The sequence below is a fragment of the Nyctibius grandis genome, chromosome 19 (genome assembly GCF_013368605.1).
Source record: "Nyctibius grandis isolate bNycGra1 chromosome 19, bNycGra1.pri, whole genome shotgun sequence".
NCBI classification, from domain to species: domain Eukaryota; kingdom Metazoa; phylum Chordata; class Aves; order Nyctibiiformes; family Nyctibiidae; genus Nyctibius; species Nyctibius grandis.
This window is the reverse complement of record NC_090676.1, coordinates 1,682,129-1,687,878: the sequence shown is the minus strand read 5'-3', so window position 1 is coordinate 1,687,878 and position 5,750 is coordinate 1,682,129.

Below are 5,750 nucleotides of genomic sequence, written 5' to 3'. Positions count from 1 at the left end.
CGGTGCCGGGGGCGGGGCTACCCAGGCGGCCGCGCGGCACTTCCGCTCCCGCGGCGGCGCGGCAGCAGAGCGCCCCCTGGCGGCGCGGCGGACCCAAACCGGGGCGGGTGCGGGGCGGGGGGTGTTATTCTCTAATAACCGAGAACCCACCGGTTATATTAATTATAACTGCGATCCTTCGCCTTCTGCGTTTGCAATTAGCAGAGCAGATGGTGCGCCGTTCACCGACAGCCAGCGGTGCCCCGGTCTGAGGGTGGGGATGGCGAAGCTGCGCTATCACAGCATTTAAAATTTATTATTATTTTTATTATCATTACTATTATTATTATTATTAAACAAGTAGCTACTGGGGATGGCTTAGAACAGCCCCAGGAGTGAGCGTCTCTGCTGGGGAGCAAAGCCAACACCCCGTATTTAGCCACCCCCAGCCAGGTCGGTGGGAAAAAGGGGGGAAAAAGGGGGCAAAAGGGGCCGGGAAGGTCCCAGCAGGGCCCCGAGCGGGGCGAACCCCTTCATCCCTCCCCAGCCCTCCCTCGCAGGGCTGAGCCGTGCTGTCCCCCCGCTCCCCTCCGCTTCCCACCCGCTCCTGCCTCAGTTTCCCCAGCTGGCAGCACCCGGCAGGTTTCTCCCACCCACCCACACTGCGGGTGTCAGGATTAATCAGCTGCTGTTGGCAAAGTCTCCAGGCGACCTGAGATCCAGATGTAACGGGGAACCCAAGGGCCCTTGTCCCTCTGAAGAGGCTCGAGGTCACGGACCACAAGGGCATGGGGGAGCGAGAAGGATGCGAAGGGCGCAGGGTTTGGGGGCTGTCCCCATCCCGCACCCCCCTCCCAGCGCCCAGCCCCTGCCAGAGCAGAAGCCAGCTGCGGGAAGACAAACAGCCCCATTTTGCATGCTAATGGCAACCCAGCCCCCAGCCGCTTCCCATCAATCTATTTTTGGGTTTGGCTGGAGAAGAAAAAAAAAAATAAAATCACTTTTGCCAAACAGTTGGGGTGACAGAGCGGGGAGGGAGGCTGCAGCATCCCAGCTCTTCTGGCCGGGCACGCTGGAGCAAGGGCAAAGCCCATGGGAGCACCCTCAGGGCCAGGGAGGGGTGTGGGACCCCCCCTGCCCCCTGACCCCACAGGGACTACCCCCATCAGCTCCCCATTGCACCACCGGCTTTGCAAAGCCCCCCCATGCAGCCATGCAGCTGGGCACCATTTCCCTACCAGGGCAGGATCTGGCCCCAGGAGAAGGGTCCATCAGCCCTCACCAGCTCTTGCAGCTTCTCTGATGGGGCTAATAAAAGATATTGCTGTCCCAGCAAGCCTGGCCTCCTCTGCATACCCCGAGTGATTTTATGCTGCATCCCTGCTCTAGCACATCCCGCAGCACCGAGCACCAGTGGAAACCCAGCGGGTCTTGGCTGGGGGGTGGATAAATCCCTGTCCCTGCCAGGGGATGGGGACGAAGGGATGGGGAGTGAAGGGAGCCCGGCCTGCCCGAGAGCAGCCACCGGGAACCCCGACCCAAGGAGAGGAGCCGTAACAGGGATGGGGAGAGCAGGGAAGTGCCCCCGGTCTCTGCTGAGGCCGAGGGAGCTGCAGGAATTTCACTTTTGGGGGTATTTCCTGAAAAACAGAGCCGAGGTGAGGGATGGCAGCAGGGTGACCCCAGCACGGGGCTGGTGTTAGGGCTGTGAACCTTCTCTCTATACACAACGCGGGCACAAATCCAGCCTTTCCACACGCAGGAAGGTTCCCCCTCTCCCGCGGCTGGCTTGTGTCCGCAGCACACACGCTCCAGCCAAGGAGAAAACTCAGAATAATTTATAGGCTGAGTAAAATCAATTGTAAATGATTTTTAATCCTCTCTCTGCATGGATCATGGGCTTGTTGTGTACTGGGGAGAGCAGGGGAGAGCCAGCAGCCGGGCACCAGGAGCTCTGGTTTGATCTCCAGTGGTGCTGGAGCGTGGCAGGGATGGATGGTTCAGGATCCGGCCCCTGAGCATCCTCACCAGCCTGGCTCTTGCTCTTTGGAGATGGTTTCTCCCTGGTGCAACAAAATCTGAAGAGGCAAAGGAGTGATGGCACCTGTTAAACATGTAAATATCACCCACACGGACCTGCTGGTGGGTCTGCGTGTGGGCACAGCGTGTCTCACCTCCCCTGGCAGCGTTGCTGTGGGTGGGGAATGAAACCCCGGAGCGATGGAGCCACCAAGGGCAGCTTCTGTCCGTCACGTCTCTCTCCTGGATGCACAGAGTCACCCTGCTTCTGGTTTAGGGCTTTTCAAGCTCAGTTTCTGCACGCCCTGGTAAGAAAAGCAAAGGTGGGCAGGGGATGCTGTGCTCATGGGCATGAAATCACTCGCAAAGTCTTGAAAGTGAAAAATAATCACTTAGATGGGAGTATGGGGCTGAGCTTGTTCATGGTGGATCCCGCTGCGGGCCGGGGGGCTCAGGATTCAGCCCGAAGTCAGGCAAGGAGATGTCCAGCCCGCGGCCGGGGCTGCTGCGGAGGGGTCGCCGCCGGTCCCCTCGCTCACACAAAGCCCCTCTGTGTCCCGGGGAGAGCGGAGGCGGCGGCAGCTTCTCCCAGGACAACGGGAAAACAAACCCCAGGGCTGTCCCGAAGCTGGAAATCCATGTTTTTAAATATCACGTAGCACAGCAAGAATGCGGCCATGGGGCTGGATCAACACAGGGCTCAATCCCGAGCCCTGTTTCCCGGTGTCTGCCTGAAAAATCCCTGCCTGCAAGACCCCTGCCTGCAAAACTCCTGCCTGAAAAACCCCTGCCTGAAAAACTCCTGCCTGAAAAACCTCTGCCTGCAAAACTCCTGCCTGCAAAACTCCTGCCTGCAAAACTCCTGCCTGCAAGCCCGAATCAGAAACCCAGCCCCACCCCAGCATCACCTGCCCGTGTGCCCATGCCAGTACCATGCACAGGGACAGGGCATCCCGGGGGTACCTGGGGGACCGGGGGGTACCCAGGGCAGTGCCAGCTCCTCGGCTGAGCCCTGGGAGGTAAAAGAGACCGAATTCAGCCCCCGCGGAGGTGCCTCTGCCTCGCGCTCCCCAATGGGATGATTACTCGGATTTCAGCCGTGGAAGTGCGAGAAAAGACTAAACCAGGGGCTTGTTTTTAATCCCTTGTCGGCTCAGCAACTAAATTAACACTTTTGGAGCCTGTTCTCACTTGATTATCACCCCGTGCCGTGAAATCCTCTGAAGGCAGGATGTCCTACTTAGCGAAATCAACTCGGCATTAGGTAAATATACTTCCTGAAATTTTAATTAGTCCCATGCAACGATGCGGAGGGGCCCCGAGGACGCGTCTGCAGCGTCTGCTCCCCTCCACGCACCGAGCCGAGCACCGACGCGCGGCAGGGAGCTTCGCCGGAGCCGGCAGCGGGCAGGTGCCGAGCTCCCACCGCAGCCAGGAGGGAGCGAGGGGCCTTTGAACGTCTCCCCCGAAACCATCTCAGATCTCAGAGACAATCAGCAGAGGCTGCTAAAGGGTCTTCAACACGGAGCTCGCACTCTTGGCAGTTGAGAGAGCGGAGCTGGCGTCAGCCGGAGGTTTGCTGGGAATAATCCCCATGAGGGAGAAAGCTCAAGGGCGCGGGGTGCTCGCCAGCAGCATGCTAATGATGCTGCCCAAACGGTGCTCGTTAAAATCACCTTTTAATCTAGGGATGTCTGAAGGCAAGAGCTCTTGGAGATGGACCAACGTTTCCCAAAGTGCCCGGTGATTTGGGTGGGTGGGTGAGGCGGGTGCAGAGGGTCCCCGTGCCGAGGGCAGCGTGCCCGTGGTCCTGCTTACCGGCTCACCGGGCTTGGAGAAAACGAAGAGCTTGAGGCTGCTGAGATGTAACGGGGCCGCGGGACGGTCGTTAACCTGCTCACGCTGGTTAGCAGCGAGATGCTGGAAAACCTTTCCCGGGTGATGGTTTTCACTTGTGCCCATTTGGCCATTGAAAGAACAACCGCAGCGCCAGGGTGATGGTGATGCCCGGCCTGGGGGGGGATCCCTGGTGAGGATGGCAGGATCCGACCTGCTTGGGCTTCAGTTACCTAATGGGGAGCAGATGGAGCTGGATGAAATGATTTTGGTCCAAAAAAATTGCAACAGGATGATGCACAGGCTGCCCCGTGCCCGGCTGCATCTCCACGGTGCTCAGCATCCCTGCACGCGGTGGGACACGGCAGGACCAGCAAAACCTCCCCAGCTGCTAAAATACCCATGAGCATTGAGCAGCTTCTTAAAATATATCTATATTTATTTATTTTTCTCACTGGAAAGAATTAAAATATCGCTTTGCCTTTTGTATTCTTGCTGTGACTTGATTACGAAGCCGGGAAACGTGAATCATGCTGCCTCGCTGTGCCCTTGCAGGTGACGGCATCGCCTGTGTCCTCTCATTGGGTTAAGTTGCAAATTCACAATTTCATTTCTGGGAACAATATTAAAAAAAAAAAAAGCCCTCTGCACTGGGAGAAAGGAGGCGATGAGGTTTGGTGCTTTATTATCAGCGTGAAAATAAATTATTTTCGGGGAGAGATTTTCATAGCACTAAATATTTCCATGCCCAGCCGAGCCGAGCGCCATCCATCACCCCGCGCCAGGCAGGAGGCTCCAGGCACGAAGCTGGGTTCTGTTCGGTCTCCCTGCAAGTGCCTTAACAAATTTTAACGCATTTTAAACTCTCTGCACAAAAATTCGGGGGGGGGAATTGGAAAAACCCCTCCGTGGTGTTTGGCTTGCGAGCGCCGGTCCCCAGCCCATGGGGCTGCGGTGGGGGGGGTCCCTGACACCCACCTGCACCCCCAGCCCCCAGCCCAGTGGGGGGGGCTTTGAGATGGTGACAACCCCATGGGGATGGGACATCCCAGGGCCACTGAAGGCCACCTGCCCGGCCACCGACGGCTGGTGCGGTTCCTCCCCCCTCCCTGGGCGCTCCCGTTTCCTGCTGACGAGCGGTTTTCGTTAACGAGCAGGCAAGCAAAGCAACAGAGAAATTAGCCACTTTTCTGCTCAGACAAATAACTTCCGTCTGGAGGCTTTTTATCTTCTCCCTCTCAGCCTCGCAGGGCTGCGGCGGGAGGAAAGCTGCTGTTTAATTACTTCCTTTATTCTCAGATAAACGAACGCGCTGAATCATCCCCTCCTTGCACCCTCGCCGGAGGCTGGCGGAGGGGGGGACGGGGCCCACGGTGACATTGGTGCTCTCCCTACCCGAATCCATACGCATGTGGAGGGGAAATCTGTAGGTCCGGGGCTTGCTGGAGCTGGTGTGCCCACTCATCCCCTTCCCACCCCATCAATGCGTGGGGGAAAGGGGCCCTTGAGCTTCCCGAGCTGCGTTCCAGGTTTGGGTTCAATGCACAGGCTTTCCCCCCTGTTATTTAGCTCCTGTTTAACTGTGGAAAACCCTCAATCAGACATTAAAAGACCCAAAGACAGACCAAAACCGAGACAGAGGTGCTGAGGCTGGTTGAGAGATGCTCTGGCTTGGGAGGGGTTGAGTTCATAACCCAAGAATGATGCTGGATGATGATGGAGCAGGAGTGTGGGTGCCTGGGGGCACATCGTCTCCTGGACCCTCCCCAGGCAGCCCCAAGGGTCGGGATTTTTCTGGAAATCCTTTGGGATTACAGATGGATGAGCAGCCTGGGCTTCCCCATGCACCCAGACCCCACTGCAGCACCACGGGGCACCCCCAGGATGCTCGGCTGGCGCTGGACCTGTTGGCAGGT